Source organism: Eurosta solidaginis, chromosome 3 (assembly GCF_040869045.1).
Source record: "Eurosta solidaginis isolate ZX-2024a chromosome 3, ASM4086904v1, whole genome shotgun sequence".
In the NCBI taxonomy this organism is placed as follows: Eukaryota; Metazoa; Arthropoda; class Insecta; order Diptera; family Tephritidae; genus Eurosta; species Eurosta solidaginis.
The window spans coordinates 143,163,577-143,185,733 of NC_090321.1; the positions used below are offsets into that span (position 1 = coordinate 143,163,577).

Genomic DNA, 22,157 nt, shown 5'->3' on the forward strand with positions numbered 1-22,157 from the left:
GGTTGTTTTATACTTACTATAATACTTTCACTAACAGCGTACTTCGCACTCGGCTCGCGATTATTTTCACTTTTTATTTTTTTATTTTTTTAAACGTTTTTTTTTTAGTAATTATTACGATCGCGAAAAAATGTGCATGCGTATTTTTACTATTACAAACCGGAACTGAAAGTTCCATGAGGTAATAGTATATAATAGTACATAAGTACATGGAAGTTACAGGAAACAACTTAATCACACAGGTACAACAGACAAACACACAACAACAAATACACACAAAACAATTAACACACCAAAACAAAAAAACGACAAAGAAGGTCAAACGGCTAAAATCACAGATTTCTACCTACCCCAGTCAGCCACACAAATCGATTAGTAAACCACCCTCGGTTGTGAATGAACACACAGGTTGTCTCAAAACCAAATTTGACAAGGGATGACGGAAAATCGTTCCAATATACATGGAATAGGGTTTTTTTGCTCTTTATTTCTATTTTGTTGGTATCTGGACTGCAGATGAGCGTGGGGAGATGCGTAAGTGAATGATTTTATACATGAAATGAATGTTAATATTTATATATCATTGTCGTAATCTCTCTTTTTTTATTGATTCTTTGCTTAATGTGTTATCGTATGCACATATTTAGGTGAGCGTTTTAACTATTTCTTAATAGAAGCAAGAAATAGAGATCTTAAGTAAAGGGTGTTTCTATCTGGGTTATTTTACTTTCTTGTTATCTATTTGATTTTTTTTTTACTTTGAATATTATAAGCAGTAATTGCAGTATCCTTTTTTTGTTATTTTGATTCAGTTTAGATCAGGATAAGAAATAATAGAATTTAGAATTACCAATACAAATCACTAGATATAAGTAAACATAGAATTTGTGAAAATAAACTTGTATGAAGAGGAAATGAGTTACTTCGAATTTATTGGCTGAAACAGTGTCAGGAAAAATGCAGGCCCTCTAAGTTTTCTTTTGTGTTAGTGTGGGTGCTGCCCTTGTGGCACAGTAGGAATGAGTTAGGTGTTGCAACTTACTGAAGGACGATGATTTAGACTAGACCATTACAGACGGACGAACGTCAGGAAAAGGGAACTCCACTCGGTTATCGGAGTCAAAGTGGAGTTCAAGGTTGTTCATGCCTCATGAACAAGAGGGGTGGGACATTACAATAGGTACATTGAATAATAACTAAAAAGAAATAAAAAATTTGTAAACATGTTATTGTCGTATGAGTGATAGATTGTGAGGTGTTTCGGCGGTTCTCTTTGCCTCGCTGACAATGGCATCAATATCGCATTTTCTGTTCACACGTATAGACTCTTTACATCGCTGCGCTCATACATACACTTTGCCCCTTAAACTAAAAGCAGATGCTATTAGTTTTTGACGTTTCAGCATTGTGGCATGGTACATGACTTCTCTATTTAGTTTAGTTGAACTCTCATGTACAAAAATATTGCCATAGCCAACTTCGTCGATGTCGGAGAGTATTAACGACCTTTTCTTCGTTTTGCAGAACGCAGCAACAGCTTTAAGTAGTTGACATCTGTCGTGCGCTGTGTGGAGTTTAATTAGAATGGAAGCGGGACTAAATCTGTTTTTATTGTTGTTTTCGCCCATACGAAAGAATTGCCGCAATATAGAAGGCTCAATATTTATGACACGACACAGCTTTGAAAATATATCGCTGATATTTTCATCCCTAGTAGGCGGTATTCCTATCAACACGATATCAGTGGAGAACGCATTTTCTTCAAGTTTGTGTATCTCTTCACCCATATCATTTGCTTTGCGTTTTTTACAAATCCAATTCCATGTATACACTTTCCACGCCTTCCCACTCTTTCCTCAGTTTTTCCAATACGTTCCTTTGCTTTTGCTAACTCACCGACTATCTCGCTCATTCGCTGCTAACCCTCTCCTCCAGATTCTTCATGGACTCGGGAAGCTGCTTTATGATACTTTCTTCATGCTTTTTCAATTTTTCCTCCCACATATTAATAAGGTGGTCAGTAACAATACTTTGCCCTTTCCGCTCCACAGGTCGGTTGGTGTTATTTGTACCGGGCGATAGAGTATTATTTGTTATTTTTAGCAACTGTTGTTGGGTTTGTTTTCTTGCTGTCATACTCCAGGCTCGAAAGGCATTGTATGTGTGTACGAAAGTGTTTTGTTAAGAATATACGGAGGATGATTAAAGCACAAAATATAACGTTTATATTTATATTTTAACTTTTAAATAAAGCCGGAAGAAACTATATTGATGCAAATATTGATGCAAATATCGCAGGTTGTATTAATTTTGCATATCAGCACACTTTCAGTAAGATTAATTTACTGTATACAGCGGAAAACTTCGATTTTTCGTCAGCGAAAATTTACACGTCTACTCAGCTTTGAGCATTCTTACAATTTTTTTGTAATTACATTCATTCAAATAAATAGTCTTTTTATATAATTTCTGTTTAATGTGAATATTTTTATCATAGTTATCTTATAGGGTCCAAACATTATATGTTTACTAACGAGTATTTTTTGATGTGGTATGTAAATTCATTTGTTGTGGCGGCGCTTCTTTTTTGCCACATTGCCGGATAACGTTCAAATATTTGCCGGTACGTAAAATTATATTGGAAACCTTTTCTAGGAAGCAGGATATACATTCATAACGTATTGTATAACGTGTCTCCCAATGGTCGGCTGAATAATGTTCAGCCAACTCTTTCTGTCATAGCTTCGTTGTCTTTGACCAAAACTTCTTCTTGGGGTTCGCAAATAACGCTTTTTTGTACCCATAACTGTAAAATTTCCATATAAGGCACAGCTGCTAACTGCGTCAATTGTATGACAAACTGCTGTGAATACTTATCACCTGTCAAAGCACTGATTTAATTGAAGAATGGCGTCAGAGCCAGCCAGAACTTCCATTGTATATAAAGTGCGTCGTACCTAGAATAACATTTTATGTAGCGTCAAATTCCCAGCATTCAGTTCTGGTTCCAACTGGGATAATAAAATATAATAATTGTGTATTAAGCTCCTTAATACTTCAATGAATGCTTGCAGCACCTTGAAACTCGCACTCTGTGAAACAAGCATTTTGAATAAATTTCTGAACACATGTGTAATATGATGTACATTTTTGGTATTCCCGTTTCTCGCGTTCTCGTGTGGATAGTCTGTAATATGCTATAGTAAATGGATTGAATAAATGTACAATTCTATTAAAACTTACATTTTACCATAAAATAAATATTCATCATCTAAAATGTCTGCCTCTAAGTAAGCGACTTTATCCTCTTTCCATTTCTCCAAATACCTTCGACGTGAATGGAAGCACAGCTGTGGCAGAATTTTGTCTAAATCTTCATGTTCAAGCTTTAGTCGTTTTGAAGCCTCATGGACAGCCTTACGACTGGAGCTGGATTCCAATACTTTCCTGGTTTTACCCTCATTTCGCTTCTTCAAACGCTCAGCAAATTCATCACGCTTTTTGAAATCTTTCAATCAAGCCCAAAAATACACAAATCGTTTGGCAATAGATATGTTAAAATAATAGTTGATGGCACATTAGTAGAGTTGACAGATAAGAACAATATTTTTCCGATGCAAAAGCATTTTAGTTAAACAATTAAATTATTCATTATTTTGATCGCCCGATGACGGTCGTAATCATCCGATAAAAATAAACACATGTATTTCGCTATAATACTTCTATATCAATACCTTGGCTATCTTCCTAATGAGCAAATCATTAGCCGTGTTTTTTTTTACGCGCGTATACGTCTCGTTTGCGCGTGAAGAAAAAACGCCTATTCTCGCTTAGATAATGCTTAGGAGACCCATCTAGCGGTTGTAGTTAAACAACTAGCTACAGCAACAGGGTGTACCGAAAAGCGAAGACACAACGCGCTGATGGCCATAGGGTATAACATATAGCTGAATCTGTTGCGATGAATTGTGGACACACATAGAATACATAGAATTAGTGTAGAGGGTGAAACAAAGACACATATGTCTGTTACATCTGAGTATAATGCGGCCACCGTGGCGTGATGGTAGCGTGCTCCGCCTATCACACCGTATGCCCTGGGTTCAACTCCCGGGCAAAGCAACATCAAAATTTTAGAAATAAGGTTTTTCAATTAGAAGAAAATTTTTCTAAGCGGGGTCGCCCCTCGGCAGTGTCTGGCAAGCGCTCCGAGTGTATTTCTGCCATGAAAAGCTCTCAGTGAAAACTCATCTGCCTTGCAGATGCCGTTCGGAGTCGGCATAAAACATGTAGGTCCTGGCAAATTGGAAGAGAAGCTCGGCCTTAGATCTCTTCGGAGGTTATCGCGCCTTACATTTTTTTATATTTTTTTTACTGAGTATAATGCGTATTGAAATTTAGTAGGACAAAATTTATGCGCAGCAATTTCAGAGGTGTATTTAAAGTTTGTCACTTAGCAGTCCATATAAAGTTTAAGCGTAAACGGATATGCGCGTGTTAAAAAACACGGCTTTTGTGTATTTATCCACAATGGTGCAAATTTTCTGTCAATCATTATTTGCTGAAACTGTGCAAATGTATGTTGTGCGCATGCGCTGGCTTTGATAGTGTTAGTGAATTGTAGTAGCGTGTGTAAAAAAAGATTAAAGGGGTACCAACGGGTCACTATCACCTTTACCCAACTACTGCATACTAATTGTTATAAAATCTCAGTTTAGTCGATTAAACAACGAAAAGGCCAAGAAATACAATACAACATGAGCTGCAGCCATACAAAGTACATTATTTACATAAATAGTAAAAACAAAAAAACAAGGCGAAGAATTCATATTTTTGAATTAAAAAAAATTTAAATATACATGTATAAAAATATACTTATACATACATCCCAACAAGCATTTCTTTAAACGTTTTTAAAAATAATTTAAAGCGAATTAGCTTGAACAAACGATATATAAACGCTTTAAAAATTTTACTTATTTTGAGTTTTGTAATGAAGTAAACCAAATATGAGTACTGGGCTGACTGCTATTGGTGTTGAATTTTTTTATTTATTTATTTAATAGTCTACAAATTGAGCAATTTAAACGGACTAAATAGCAAATAGCAGTACCTTGAAAATAGTATGTCTTATACAAAACGAATGTGCAGTGTAAAACATTAAGTAAACGATCTTATGAGTTATAGTTACATAATTAATATTAAGAGGTGACATGTATAATTATATGCGCGAAGGGAGCTGACGCGAATTGCTCAGAAAGGAGCTGTTTGCCCATTAGGGGGTTAACGAGAGGTGCTCAGATGGGAGCTGACGCGAACCGCACAGAAGGAGCTGATATATTATATATACATAAACTGGGGTAACAGTAAGTTATAGTTAGTTTTTTTTAAATATGTATACATATATACGAATTTAACTCAAATAAAATACACCTCTTTATTTTGAAAAGCGAGTCCGATGTATCAAAATTACTATAATGCATGTTAAAATCCAGGCACAAACAAGGAAGAGCTTCGTGCATTTCGAAATTCGACCTACATGTGCTCAAAGAAAGCGGATGGAAATGCCTTGATAGCCTCATGGGAACATTAAATTTGATCTCGCTAAGTAAAAATGGGCTATTCACCGTTCCTCCCAATAATTTCACCATAAACAACACACCAAGCATTTCCCTGCGACTCTCGAGAGAAGGTAGGTTTATAAGCTTTAACAGACTTTTGTAAGAGGGAAGATTTGTTGTTGGATCCCGCGCCAAATAACTCAAAGGAAAAAGTAGGAATTGTTTTTGAACCGATTCAAGCTTGTCACTATAGATTTGATACCGCGGGTTCCAAACGATTGATGCATACTCCAATATAGGTCTCACTTAAGCAGTAAAGAGAGGTTTTGTAACGTAGGGGTCATTAAATTCCTTAGACCATCTTTTAACAAAAGCAAGAACTCCTTTCGATCGGGCCACGCAAGTTTCAATATGAAATTTAAAGTCAAGTTTTGGGTCCAATGTAACACCCAGGTCAATAAATCTAGTGACTTGCTACAGCCGGTAGTCACCAACCGTGTAATTGTGCACTTGAAATGATTTTCTACCAAAACTCATGAATTTACATTTGTTTAGGTTGATGCTCATATCATTAATATTGCACCACTTGACAAAACTATCGAGATCTTCTTGAAGGATCAATGTGTCTTCCGGAGTGAGTATAGGTTTAAAAAGCTTTACATCGTCAGCATGCATCAAAATCTTGGAATGAGTTAACGCGCTTAGAAGATAATTAATAAATAGCAAAAAATTACAAAAGACCAATGTGACTACCTTGCGGTACGCCAGAACTAACCCTAATGAATTGAGATTCGCTGTTTTCAAATAACACCTTTTGTTTCCTTCCTTTTAAGTAAGAGGAAATTCAACTCAGAAGTTGAGGTGGAAACCGTAAACCATTAAGTTTATAGGTGAGAATAGTGTGGAAACCTTATCGAAAGCTTTGCCGAAATCCCTGTAAATTACGTCGGTATGTAGGTTATTTCTAAGGTTTCTGGAGACATGAGTAGTAAATTCCAACAGGTTCGACTCAGTTGACTTGCTTTTGCAGAAGCCATGCTGAGCTGGGTTAATGATAGGAGAAACTGAATGAGCTAGCTGTTTAGTTATAATGGTTTCGAAAATTTAGGTATTTCGCTAAGTTTTGCAATGCCTCTATAGTTCGCAACACATGATTTACTACCACTTTTGTACTCTTTCCAGAAACAGGGAAATACACCTTGCTTTAGAGAAGCATTAAAAATATTCGTTAGGGGCCAATACAAATATTCCGCGCAACTTTTTAGAACAACAGAAGGAATGCTGTCGGGACCACTAGCATAAGAAGTTTTTAGGTTTTCTAGGTGTAAAAATACGTCGTTACAGGATATCGAAGGGGCTCCTACACCGCAAAGCAGTGGCGAGCTAAAAAGAACATTCGGTTGGACGAGAACGCAATTTTCTGCGTAGTTTGATTTAAAGAAATTAGCAAACATATCGGCAACTGTGGCATAATAAAAGATTCTTCAGAAACATGGAAATACACCTTGCTTTAGAGAAGCATTAAAAATATTCGTTAAGGGCCGATACAAATATTCCGGGCAAATTTTTAGAACAACAGAAGGAATGCTGTCGGGACCACTAGCATAAGAAGTTTTTAGGTTTTCTATGTGTACAAATACGTCGTTGCAGGATATCGAAGGGGCTCGTACACCGCAAAACAGTGGCGAGCTAAAAAGAACATTCGGGTTGATGGGCACGCAATTTTGTGCGTAGTTTGATTTAAAGAAATCAGCAAACATATTGGCAACTGTGGCATCGTCACTTGACACCAAGTATTTAATTTTCATGACTGATGGGGATAAAGTAGTCTTGCGTTTAGTGTTAAGAAAATTGAAGAACGACTTGAGATTAGAGGCAAGTTGCAGCTTAATCTTATTAATGTGTCTTTGTAACACTTTTTGTTCAAAGAATTATATTTATGACGTAGAATAGAATATCTGCTATAGTCATTTGGAAGTCCAGATTTTTTATATCTCTTAAACTAACGCGTTTTCTGGTTTTTTAAGCAGTATAGTTCCTTGGTGCACCAAGCAGTATTTACTGAAACTATAACGCTATTAGCTTGGGGGACACAACCACGGAATATGAGGTGTAAAGCACTAGTAAAATGATTAACGCTCTCATCAACATATCCACTATAGGCGGGCCAAACTATAACGGAAAGCTCATTTCTTAACTTCCTGAAGTCAGTTTTCCTAAATAAAAACCTTTTAATGACTATGTCCTCTTCTAATGTTATGAGTTCCAAAGACTCGACTTATACTATGTTGCGTGTCCTTGGCAAGCAAGCGAGCGGGCTTAATATAATTCATATAAATGCTCAAAGTTTATTTAAAAAGATTGACGAATTTAGATACTTTTTTGAAGATTCGGCAATCGACGTTCTTTGTGTTTCTGAGACGTGGAACAGTTTGGTGAAAGTAAATGGTTACAAACTTTACAGATCTGATCGCTATGGTCATGGTGGTGGTGTTGCGATTTATGTAAAGGAAAGCTTGTCCTGTAGATTAAGTTGTGTTTCTACGGAAGGTGATCCTGTTGCATATGTGTTTGTTGAAGTAGTTTCTAATCATGATAAGCTTCTTATTGGATGTGTATACTGACCCAATCGACAAGTGAATTTTGTGGATTTCACCGAATTCGTTCAATCACTAATAGGCAACTACAGTAATATCCTAATTGCCGTTGATTTCAACAGCTTGAGGATAACAGTTTAAAACTAAGTATGGAATCTCTTGGACTATATCCGACAAACACCTCTTCTATTACTCACTTCACTGGTACAAATATCACTCTCCTTGATTTATTCTTTGTCAGTGACCTCCAAAAAACCCTCCACTATAACCAATTGTCAGCCTCAAGTTTTTCAAAGCATGACTTAATTTTCATGATTTACGATTTCCAGTCAACCAAAACACCTGTGTCCGTGAATTATCGTGATTTTAATCGAATTGATTATGAGTCACTTACTGCTGCAGTGGAGTTGGTGGAGTGGAGTCTCATCCGGAGTTTCAGCCAAAAGTTCGTTTTATGATGAAAAGTTTAGTCTGACAATGAACTCGCGGCTAACCTGGAATACCGTAAGGGCGATTGGCGTGGGAACACCCAAAGAAAGTCCAGCGGTCCAAAACCTCATACTTTTGAGGTAGCCCTAGTATTTCTTTTTGTTCAATAAGGTTAACAGAGGTGATCGAACGGTTTAAGCTATCTATGTTAAAACATCGGACAGATGAATAAACCGTTCAACAACAACCGGTGCTAACATTTTTATAAGTTTTCCGCCACTTGGATTTTGATTGCTTACCGATCGCACGCAGCCGTCCTGTTCCAGATTGTACAAGGTAACCTGTAATTGAATATTGCTACATATATACATATTAAACAATAATTTATAATTATTAAAAGCACCTTTATACTTAACATTAATACCAACCTTTTTATTTATTTTCGTTCCATTGAAACTTGACCGGTCAAACTTTTGGAGTTTTGGTTCGCGTCAAGACATTTGGTCCTTACAACGCCTTATAAATTGCAATTCCACCACCAGTGGAAATCCTTGCTAGCCAACCGAGAATTTGGAGTCCAGTTCTGATAAAACAAATAACCAGCGGCTGAATTTAAAATCAAGGCATAACAACAGCAATTTTTCATCGATGTACACAATCCACGACAACTACAATAAAATTAAAAGTAAGTGGTTTTATCAGTGCGCACATAAATAGTTTTATATAAATAATTAAGTAATAAAGTGAGAAAAAAAAATATTTTTTTGTGAAAGTTAAAAGGTGAAACGAGTGTTCTGTGATTTAAAGGAAAAATTTGTACAAGTAACCCTTTTGATCATCAGGTATTTCCCCCCACCAGTGGTAAGGAATACTTGACACGGCTTAAGGGTCTTCAGTGTCACACGCACACACGTACTTGTACAAATCAGTGTTTGAGAGTGATAGAGAAGTGCACGTAATTTTCTGTAGAGGATTAAGTAATCCAAGTTACTTTGGATTTTAGACGTGACTTGCTCTTCATATCCTCTTCACTTCCCACAACAACAACACTGCGTGGTGGTCATAACCCCACTTTAATTAAATTTGCACGGCAGAATTTTTTTTAACACAAAATCACTTCACCGTTTCCATTTTCATTTTTTTCGATAATTCAGTTTTACAAAACCTTGGAGTATTTTGCAAAATAAAATACATGCAAGTGATTTAGTGAACATAGCAAAAAATTTTTTCACCACAAGTAAATTGCAGTGTTTTTATACAAACAGCCCCTTTTGAATATCAGGTATTACCCCCCACCAGAGGTAAGGAGTACCTGACACAGCTTAATGTTTTTTTTTTAGAGTTACACACACTCACACATTGTACAATTATTGTTGTTGGAATAAGCACAATACAAGTTGCAAGCAGTTTCTTGCGGAGATCACTTAAATCCCATTTATTTTTTTTCTTCTCGTTACTTGCACTTACGCTTTAACATTCCACAAACAACAACACTACACTGTGGGCATAACCTCACTTATTTTCCATTTGAATCTTAACTTTTGAAATTACAAAAGCTTGTTCACAAAATCACTTCACGTTATTAAATTAAATACTTTCCAAAGAAACAAAATTAATTTTGGGAAAATAGCTTGGAAAAAATTATTCCCATAACTTTAGTGCTTGCAGTAATGCACAAGTACATAATTCAAGTTTGGTTGGCGAGCAATAATTTTTTTTAACATAATAACACATACATATACACACATGTAAAATGTAACATTACAGTCTATTTTTCACACCCCTAAAAAACGTTTATTTTCGTTGATTTTTTTTTCCAATAAATTTATAAAAAATAAATCATTTTAACAAATTGATGATTTATTGGTGGTTATTGCTATTTAATAAACATAGTATAAAGCGGGTTACCTCGATACAGATTCTGTCTCTGTCAAAATAAGCAAGATTTGCAACAACAAAAAGCTTGGTGCATTTCAAATTATTTCAAATTTTCCAAGCATAAAGTAAAAATGGAAGCATTCAACCGCCTAGCAGACACGGTAATTGAATTCGACATCGAATTCTTAAGCAAACCCACAAGCGAACACTCCAAAAATTCGCTGAAAATTCAGCAGCCGGAGTTAAAGTCCATGTGGGAGAAAGCCAAAGCTGCTTTCGAAGCTCTGCTAGTGCCCGAGGACACTAGCGCTAAAGACATTACCGCAATTAAAAAGAAAAATAAATCATGCTATTCCGTTAATGTACGGTACATGACGTAAATAAATGACCTGGCGGAAAATTTGGAGAAGGTAGAGAAGGAAAGTGAAACCTCCTTGGCTCCACGCAACCTACATTTACCACCGTGTGATACGGATGTATTCAAAGGTGATTATATGTCATGGCCAACTTTTCGTGACATGTTCACGGCCATTTATATGCTAAATAAGCACCTGTCGCCAATTCAAAAGCTCTATTACCTCATCCAAAAGACACAAGGTGAAGCTCGCGAAATTGTCAAGAAGTGCGAATTGACAAACGATGGTTTTAATGTAGCCTGGAAAAATTTGTGTGACAGGTACGAGAACAAAAGAATCTTACTCAACACCCAACTAAAAATTCTTTTCAATCTCCATGCTTTCTAAACTGAATGCGGCGCGTTCATTAAACGTTTACAGAGGGATATTAATAATTGTATATCCTCATTAGAGAGTCATCGTATTGACATTTCTAACTGGGATCCGATAATCACATACCTCTGTTCACTAAATCTACCTGATGTTACCCTGTCCTTATGGGAACAATCAGTAGAAAATAAAACTGAAACGTCCAAGTGGGCGGATATAGATCGATTCCTCACAAATAGGTTCCAAACCTTAGAATCGGTTTCAGGTTTAAGAGGAATCAAGCCTTCGAAACCACCCAAGGGTCAAAGCACCAAGCATTCCTCTGAACCACCGCCTAAAAAGTTAGGGTCATTCCAAACCACCGTCGCCAAATACGCATGTGAAATGTGCAAAAACAGCGACCACAAAATCCACACATGCCAGAAATTCAGAAATTTGACACCATCTGAAAGGGTTTCCTTTATCAAACGTAACAACTGCTGTTTGAACTGTCTCTCTTCGAGGCATTCCGTGTCAAAGTGTACAAGCTGCCACAACTGCTGCAGCACGTGCCATACACGACACCATTCCCTTCTGCATTTGCAGACAGCTCAAACGAAGCCTTCTCCGGCGAAAGCGGCTGTAGAGTCATTGGATGTTTCGGCGTCTACGTCGAAACAAGCGCGATTACGCCACAGTTCGGAAAAAACAAAAGGTTCAGGAGAAACAACTAATATGAAATCAAATTTCGCGAACACTAGTAGAGATGTATTACTTGGAACGGCTCGTGTAACCATTCGCTATAATGGTACAGATTTTTCGGCAAGAGCCCTCATAGATTCTGGCTCTGAATGCTCTTTCATTACAGAAAGGCTCAGACGCAGAATCAACCTGCCAACTAGTAAAATGCATGCTCAAGTTTCGGGCATCAATAGTTCAATCTCTGCGCAGGTAAAAGAGGCATGTGCCATAGAACTGCGGTCCCCGGTTGACCCACTTATATCAATTGATGTTATTGTGTTAGTTTTACCACAATTGACAGGCAATTTACCCACACATGACGTCAGTTCACTAACATAACAGGCATTCCCTGACCTTGTACTGGCGGACAAACGATTCTTTGTCAATGAACAAGTCGATCTTGTTCTGGGCGGAGACATCTACCCGCAAATAATCTTAGGCGGGATTAAGAAAAACATTCTCAGTACACTTTTAGCCCAAGAAACAGTTTTCGGTTGGATACTGACTGGTCGTGCTGATGCAGCCAGCCCAACTAATAATAATCGGGTTTCCTTTTTCAATGAAGTGGCTTTAGACAGTGAGCTTAGGTCATTCTGGGAAATTGAGGATATATCCAAGGCAAAATCCCCCACAGTAGAAGAAAAAATATGCGAAGAACTCTACGAGCGCACAACGCAGCGAAACTCAGAAGGAAGATACATCGTGTCCCTTCCGTTCAGAGCGGAATTTGCTGCAGATATTTGCCTGGGGCCCTCATTGAAAATCGCGTGCTCTCAATTTTACAAAATTGAGACGCGACTTAGAAAAAAACCAGAGTTGCAAATGGAATATAATAGAGCACTTATGGAGTACGAGAAAATGGGCCATATGTCGAAAATAACGTCAATACAGTTAGCTGACGCTGTGGACAATTATTATCTGCCTCATCGTGCTGTTATTAAAGAAGAGAGTATTTCAACAAAAGTTAGGGTGGTTTTTAATGCCTCGTCTTCAACTTCGAAAGGCGTCAGTCTGAACGAAATTCTTATCCCAGGCCCAGTGCTTCAGTCGGATTTACCGACCTTAATTATTCGCTGGAGACTTTTCAAATATGTTTTCAACAGCGATATTGAAAAAATGTATAGGCAAATCCTAGTAGAGCCTAACCATACTTTTGGTATAAATTGTGCTCCTTATTTAGCAATAAGGACTTTACTCCAACTGGCTGATGACTCAGAAAGTTCTCATCCAATTGCCTCTAACATTTTGAGAAAAAATATGTACGTAGATGACGTGCTTTCCGGTGCTCATACTATTGCCTCCGCGGTAAAGGCAAGAAATAAAGTTTCAGGGATATTGAAATCAGCCGGGTTTCCTTTACGTAAATGGACCTCGAATAGTAACGAAGTATTGAAAGGCATTCCAAAAGCTCATCTACTGAGCGAAGATTTTTTAGAATTCGAGGATTCCAGTAGCGTGAAAGCTCTTGGCATTAGGTGGAATGCACATTCTGACCAATTCTACTTTATAGCAAAGTCAATGGAAGAAGATTCCACTTTCACCAAAAGGACAGTCTTGTCAACTATAGCGAAACTCTGCGATCTATTAGGGTGGCTAGCTCCTACAATTATTGTCGCAAAAATTATTATGCAAAATATATGGCTAGAGGGTACTGGTTGGGATGAAACGTTATCTCCTTCCACATTAGACAAATGGCACAATTTTGCCAGAACATACAAGGAAATCGACCAGATACGGATTCCTCGATGGGTATTTTATTCGCCAACTGAAAACGTCGAGATTCACGGTTTCTGTGATGCATCTGAAAAGGCATATGCCGCAGCAGTCTACTTGCGCGTGGAAAGGGATGACGGCATACTTGTTAACCTGCTTTTAGCAAAGACGAGAGTGGCTCCAGTCAAAACCATTTCGCTCCCAAGATTGGAACTTTGCAGGGCGGTACCACTAGCCGAAATCATCGAATCGATATCCAACAATGTGGACTTCGACCACCTTACGATACATCTTTGGACTGATTCGACGATCGTACTGGCGTGGATACGCAAACCCCCATGTTCGTGGTCTACTTTTGTATCTCATCGAGTCACAAAAATCTTAGACAAAGTAGGAAATTCGACTTGGTATCACGTGGATTCAGCTACAAATCCAGCAGACTTAGCGAGCAGAGGCGTTTTAGCTCAAGAATTGATCAACAACACTCTGTGGTGGCAGGGACCTTCTTGGCTACAGAAGATAAGGAAAAGTGGCCAACCCAGGAAACGGACTTCACAACAAACGTTGAGGAAAAACGAGTGCAGGCTCATGCAGCAACAATTAATGACAACATTAGTGATATTCTTGACAGGTTTTCCAGTCTTTCGCGAGCTTTGATGGTAATATCGTATATTTTGAGATTCCTTCAAAGAACCCATCCGAAAACAAGAGCTTCTAGCCAGCCGGACTCTTGTCTAATTTCATCCGATGAAATTAAAACAACGACGAACCGTCTGATAAAACTCGCTCAGAAGCAACATTACGGATCAGAGAAAGCGAGATTGAAAGCCAAAGTATCACTTGAGTCTAAAAGCGAAATCCTCTCACTTAACCCTTTCCTTGATGAAAACGAAGTATTAAGGGTTGGCGGGCGACTCGGCGCATTCAAAGATATGCCTTATCCTGAGCGCCATCCAATAATACTACCATACAATTGTAGGTTTACCCGTCTATTTGTCCAGTTTGTTCATGAGGATTCTCTCCACGGTGAAAACCAACTCATGCTGCGTATTATTCGAACGCTGTTCTGGATTATAAAAGTGAAAATCCTGATTAGGTCATTCACAATTGCAAAATATGTACAATCCATAAAAGACGCGCCCCAAGTCAGCTTATGGGCATTCTTCCCCAGGAGCGAACGACTTTCTCGCGCGCATTTACTAATACCGGGGTGGACTTCACAGGCCCTTTCGATATTAAAAGTTATAGTGGGCGCGGGTGTCGCATTTCCAAAGGTTACGCTTGTCTGTTCGTGTGCTTTTCGACTAAGGCCATCCACTTAGAGGGCACTAGCGACTTGAGCAACTCATCCTTTGCAGCAGCTTTTGCTCGATTCATAGCCAGACGTGGATGCCCCAGAAATGTCTACTCAGACAACGGGGCCAATTTCGTCGGAGCGTCACGCGCATTTAAGGCGGAATTTAAAGCCTTTCTGGCTAACGCCCGCACCCAAACGCTTTCCAAACATTCCCATCAGGCATTGACTTGGCATTTTATACCACCGGGGGCTCCGCACATGGGGGGGGGGGCTGTGGGAAGCTGGGGTGAAAAGTTTCAAAACCCATTTCAAAAAGGTAGCTTTCAGCCAAAAGTTCACCTTCGAAGAATTTAATACACTATTATGCAGAATTGAGGCGTGTCTTAACTCACGACCCCTCAGTCCGGCCTCAAATGAGCCATCAGACCTTGAGCCTCTAACGCCAGGTCATTTTCTAGTCGGAGGGCACCTACTAGCCCCAGCGGAAATCAACGTCGATGAAAACCCGGCCTCTATTGTGAACAGGTGGCAAAAACTCAAGGCTTTGCATCAGAACTTTTGCAGAAGGTGGAAAACAGAATATCTTTCAGAACTTCAAAAGCGGACCAAGTGGAAACATCCTAAGTCCAACATAAAAGTGGGAGACATGGTGGTCATACGGGAGGACAGCCTGCCACCCAATGAATGGAGATTAGGGCGAGTTGTCAAATTACACCTTGGTTCCGACAACCGGGTACGCGTGGTAGATGTCCTAACTGAGAGACGAGAAGTGACAAGACCGCTCGTCAAATTGGTATTGCTACCGTCGAATAGTGCGGAAACCGAAGATACGACAACCCCTAATTTACAGACACAATAAGCACAAAGCAAAGAAGGTACAAACAGAATACCACATAATATTTAATATCAAAAAATTTTGTATGGTTCAGCCTAATGCATGCACGTCAAAGGTTTGTCTTGTCCTTTTAAAAGTGAAAAAAAGGGTGCCGAACATTTTTAGCAACTTCAGCTAATAATGTTTTTTGACGCTTTAACTTCACTTCTTTCGGGGCTTTTTTTCGGCTCATGGCCGAACAGACTGCCTGCTGGGTAGTCACCATTATCATATGTACAAAGATACATACCGCGTGCAGACACATTGGACTGACCTCGACACACACTCTACCGCACATACAAACGTATTCACCTAGCTTAAGCCGTTTTATGTTGCTAAAACTGCACTATAAGGGTGCCCTCAAAATGTAAATTTTTCTGTCGCTTTTCTTTCGCGAAGTGTATTGGAGGATGGGAAAAGGATATGACAATGGTAAAGGCAGCGTCACTCAAGAAATATTTATCCGCTACCAATTCCATTGAATTCACCCTTTTCCGTCATTTATAAACCGCACACAACAAACAACAAAAAAATTTTTTTTACAACATTTGGGACACCCTGACGCAGTACCAAGCTAAACTCTAGAATTACCTATTTTAGTTTCACTGGTCGTTCCAGTCATAACTTTTATTAAAACAAAAAAAAAAAGGGAATTCACAAGCAAAAAAAAAAACTTTTTTGTAAACACCCTAACACACAAGTGCCGTAGGAACATGCCATTTCATTATTTCATTTTCACTATGCACAACAACAAAACTAAATCACACCACCGCCACTTATTGTATGTTTAACGAAAACAATGGCCTTAAGGGCTCTTTTACTTGACTGAGGAATTAATTTTGCCTTAATTAAAGGCGCACATTTTTTTTCACTTTCCTCATATTATTTCAGTTTTTATATTTTCACTATCACTCACGAGACTTATTTCTGGTTTTTTTTTTTTTTTTTTTTTTTTTTTGTTTAAGTTACTTCATTGCGCGTATATAAAATACCGGATGAAGGTCGAATGAAATTCGAATTATTTGGCCAGCTCGAAAGCTAAAACGCCAACGCCAATTTTTTTTTTTAGTTTATTCTATTAATTATAGTTCCAGTTTACATTGTTTAAGGAAACTAGTGATGGTGCTATACATTTTGTCACTATATTTTTACTGTATATCGATTAAATTTGAATGATTTTGTAATAATGGGTATTTACTTCTAATTGTTGCATTTTTGTTGCAGTGGAATAAGATGTGATTCGTATTTTCTATTGTGTTGCAAATTTCACAATTATTGTTATCATATATTTGCATTTTGTTTAATGTATCTTTGCAAAATGTGTGATTGGTTAAAATTCTATTGATTACTTTTATTTCCTTGGGTTCGAGTTTAGAATTTTTCTTGTTGAACCATGGTTTTTTAATTAGTTCTGGGTATATTTGTCCGTAATCTTTACCTTTATTTGATATTTTTCCTTTGTATTCAGTTTCCCATTCTTTCCTTATTTTATTTTCAATTTCTTTTGTCGCATCTTTGATGGTCCATGGTACTCTGATTCTTTCTCCATTCTGGTTTGCATTTTTTGCAGCTTCATCTGCTTTCTCATTTGGTTTAATGTTTTTGTGTGCCGGAATATGATGTATTTCTATTCTTTCTAGATTTGATGAATTAATTATTTCAAAGATTTATTGTACTATGTGATTGTTACTTTCTTCATTTTTTAAAGCAAAAATGCTACTTAGGCTGTCTGTTAGTATTGCTATTTTATTAAAATTTTGTACTATGGCGAATTCCACCGCTTTTTGTATTGCTATTAATTCTGCTGTCATCGATGCCACTTTTTTATTGCTATAGAACGATTTGATAGTGTTAGTTTTTTCATGAATAAATGCAGCTCCCATTATATTATCTTTTATTGATCCATCCGTAAATATTAATTCAAATTTTTGTGATTCTAATATTTGTATTTTTTCCTTGAAAATTGTATTTATAATACTTTTGTCACATTCTTTATTTTTTGCCGTTTTTTTGAAAAAATTGTCATCTGTAATTATTTTCTTTGATGAATGTTTCTTTGTATTGATTGTTGCAATATTGTAAAAAATTAGTTTGTATTTTTGGTATATTAATTTATCTGTGATTATTGTCTTTTTCATTGGTAAGTTATATGCTATACATTTTATAATTTCCTTCGCTGTTGCCATCTCCAGCCTGTAAATCGTTGGAATCTCCGCAGCCATATGGTATATAACATGTGTTGGTGTGGATCTTATTAGACCCAAACAACGTCTAAGATTGTTATTATTACATATTGTTAATTTTTGTAAAGCCATCTTTGGGATATTAGCAAAAGTGGATGCCGCATAGTCCATTTTAGCTCTCGCAAAAGCTTTATACAGATGTAAAGCCTTTGGAGGTGCTATACCGAATTTACAGCCGCTCAAAATATTTAAAAATTGGCATGTTCTATTAGTTTTGTCAACTATCTTGTTTATGTGTTGCATACAAGCATTATTTGTACTTATATATCTTCCTAAATATTTGATATTTGTTACCTGTTCAATTGACGTGCCATTTATTTGTATATTTATTTGTGAATTTTTCTGATTGAAAAATATGGTTTTGGTTTTATTAATATTTATTTTTAATTTAATTGTATCACATTCATTAATAAATTCTTGTATTTTTATTTCCAGTAATTGTTGTGTGGTGTCTTTATTTTTGTTAACGCATACTAAGAAGAAGTCATCTGCGAATTGGAATAGCTTACATTTTTCATTAATTATCTGATGAATGTGTGCTGTATATAGATTAAACAAAGTTGGACTTAATCCACTTCCTTGGGCAAGTCCATTTGTTGTTGTAATTTTTTGTTTATCTAAGGTCAGTGTACGTTGTTTTAAAAATGATGTTATCCATCTTATTACTTTACTATTAATCTGTGTTTCGTTAAGTTTGTTTTCAAGAATTTCTATGTCTACCGAGTCGTATGCTTTTTCCACATCAATACATGCTGCCATTACTTGGTATTTGTTTTCTTTATAATATGCTACTGTATTTATAAGGTCATTTATACAATTTGCTGTAGATCGATTCTTCCTAAATCCATATGATTTTTCTGGTAATAGTTTATGTTCTTCAATTTGATTATCAATATGGATTTTTATTATGCCTTCTATTATTTTAGCCATCACTGACAATAGACATATTGGTCTGTATTTGTAAATATCTGTTGTGTTTTTTTCTTTAGGAATCGGTATGATTTTGATTTCTCTCCATGCTTGTGGTATCAACCCTTCCTGCCAGATATTCTCAATTATATTGAATAATTTTCTCTTTTCTGATTCTTGTAGTTCTAGTATCATACGATATGAAATTTGGTCAGGACCATTCGCTGAATTAATCTTTCTGCTGTATAGGAATTTGAAGAAATTGTCCACATTCATTTCCTTTAATGGTATGTCAGTTCTGTTTGTTATGTTATTGACCATACATTTCTATCCGGATCCCTTGCAATAAATATTAGATACTTTTTTGAATCTTCATTATTCCAACAGTTGTTAATATTTTTTTCACATTTATACTTTTTGAGGTTTTTTATTTTATTCCACATTGAATTAGTGTCTCCTTTCGAAATTTCATCTATGAGTTCGTTAAAATTTTTCTTCTTTTGTTCCTTAACATGTTCTATGAATTTTTTCCTCGCCACAATTAATGCTTCACTGTTTTGTAATGTTTTATATTGATTAAATTTCTTCTGAGCTGTATTTCTTAGTCTGAACAATTTTTCTGTTTCTTGAGTCCACCATTTTTTTGGTATATATTTGTTTTTATGGTTTATCTTGATTGTGTTGTTTTTTATGGTGTTTTTGATCGCATTATTAAATTCTTCTAAACTATTTCCTATTGTCAATGTATTTATTTCTTTTAGTACTTTGCTCAAAATAATTTTTTGGGATTTTTGCGGTTTTAATAATTCTTCGAATAGGGTTATTAGTATTGATGACTATTTGTGAGTTGATGTGTTGTTTTCCAAGTATTTCTGATATTCTGATTTATAAATGTGACATCTATTGCTGATGATGTATTACTCATCTCAAATGTATGTTCTCCTGTATTTAGTGTTTGAAATCCGTTGTCCATGACTAAATTTTCCAGTATATTTCCTTTATTGTTAGTTATTTCCGGGTCCCACATTGCCGCTCTGGCGTTGAGGTCACCTCCTATTAATGTCAAGTTGTTAAATTTCTTTGAAAAAATAAATATTTTTTCCATTTCAATTTTAAATTCTTGAGTTGGAACGTTAGGTGGCGAATATACGCTTATTATGTTTATATTCTTTTTAAGATTGATGGTTGTAATTCCTATGTTTTCAATTGAACTTGGTATCTTAAACAATGTAAATTTAATATTTTTTCTAATGTAAATTCCTACGCCTCCATATCCATCTTGTCTATTCGCAAAAGCAAAGTTATAATTATTTATATTTGAATCAAAATTATTAGTTAGCCATGTTTCGGCTAAAATGGCTATATCTATTTCATTATTTAAAAGATAAATTTCCAGTATTTCTTTGTTTCCTTGTTTTTTCAAGCTTTGGATGTTAAATTGTAAGATCTTAATCTGATCAGCCATTAGGGTCCTGGGACATTAGTGTTGTGTCAAAAATATTGTTAATTTTATTAATAGCAATACGAATATTGTTCAGTAATTCCATAGTATTGTGATTTAGTCTCTCGTTTACATTTGATGCTAAATGTTTTGTTATTTCTACACTTATTTTATTAAAGACTTCTTGTGTGTCTTTAATTTTATTTGTGTTTATAGTGAATTCCGTCGTTATTGGTTTTATGGCCTCTCGCCATTCATTCATTGTGTTGATTGCGTTTTGTTGTTCTCTTTGTCTGTTTTTGTTAATGTTTTTAACTACCTTCACATATGGCACCATTTTGTGGATGTATTCTGTGGTATCGTTCTCAGCATTTTGTTTGTTTACTTCCTTCTTCTGTAGTTGCGGGAAATTTTGTTCAAAGTTGTCTAGTAATTCAAATCTGTTACCTAAAATGTTGGTTACTTTTTTATGTGCATCTTTGTATGAACTGTTGTCTAATGTCATTATTCTTTTGATTATGTATGCTTTTACTCGTGCTGGACAGTCTTTTGCCGTTGGTGGATGTTGAAAATTGCAATTAATACACATTATTGTTTTGCACTGTTCTTCCACAAGATGTACCTGGTAACATTTTTTGCATCGTTCAACCTTTTCTTTGCAATTCTGTGCGAAATGGTTATACCTGAAGCATTTGTAACATTGTGTTATGGTAATGAATGGTTTTACCATTATTTTTGTATGTGCATAAATTATTTCTTTCGGTAGTGTTTGTCCTTTAAAAAAGATTTTTACACGTCTTGTTGGAATTCTTTTTTCTTTGTTGTCCTTATCTTTTCTTTCGATTCTAATCATTTTCATTATAGGAATTGTTGAAATAATGTCTTTGTGTAGTTCTTCCATTGTCATTTCCGTTGGAATATCAAAAATGATACCCGTTTTTGAAAGGCAGTGTTGTAGTACTTTCGGTTCATAACCTTTATTTTTAATTGTGTTATCATTACAAATTTTATTTGCTGTTTCTGCATTTTTACATATAGTTTTTATTCTACCAAAACCTACTTTGCTTACCTCATCCACTTCTTCGTAGTTAAGGATTTTAAGAAGGTTGGCTACGGTTACTGCATTAATTGAATTTCTTTCTGTTCCATTTTGTTTTTTGTCAATATATACCACAAATGGCCCTTTGTGATCTTTGTCATAGTATAGATATTCATTTGTTGTCATATTTCCTGCCGGTTTATTATTAGTATTTATATCCCCGTTTTCATTCATTTTTGTTGTATTTTGCTGAGTACTTGTTATTGAATGCTATTTTTATCCGCAATATCTTCTGGTTTATTTTGTTTTGCTTGTTTACGAGAATTTGTTTGTTGATTGAACAATGTATTGTTTTCCTCATTTTTCAACTCCGGTTTAATGTTTTTATCAATTTTCGGTTTTTTATTTCTGTCTTTATATTGTTGTACCCAGGAGCCCTCAGGCTCCTCGGCGTCTACATCCATTTTGAGGTTAGGTTCACTTAGTAGTTAGTATATTCTTATTTTTTGTAGTTTTATCTTTTTATCCAATAAGATTAACTTTTAATTAAGTAAAATTAATGTTTGTATTGTTTAAATTTTATTATTCTCCACTCCAATTAAAAATTTAACTTTTGTAAAAAATTTGTTCAAACCACGCGTCTTTGCACTTTCAGTGTTGCAAATCCAATCTTATTTCTTGGTTATTCCCGTGGAAATACAAAGTCGCAAACGCGAAAACCACTCCCGCAC

At 36.1% G+C, this 22,157-nt stretch overlaps 1 protein-coding gene and 1 pseudogene across 1 annotated transcript in view; one reads left to right on the forward strand and one right to left on the reverse strand.

Annotated features, from left to right (window-relative positions):
• LOC137246669 (transcription factor E4F1-like) overlaps positions 1 to 22,157 on the forward strand; it is a 123,413-nt gene that overhangs the window by 69,191 nt on the left and 32,065 nt on the right. The window lies entirely within an intron of this gene.
• The window catches only part of LOC137246017 (F-box-like/WD repeat-containing protein TBL1XR1), a 50,146-nt pseudogene continuing 49,675 nt past the window's right edge, over positions 21,687 to 22,157 (reverse strand).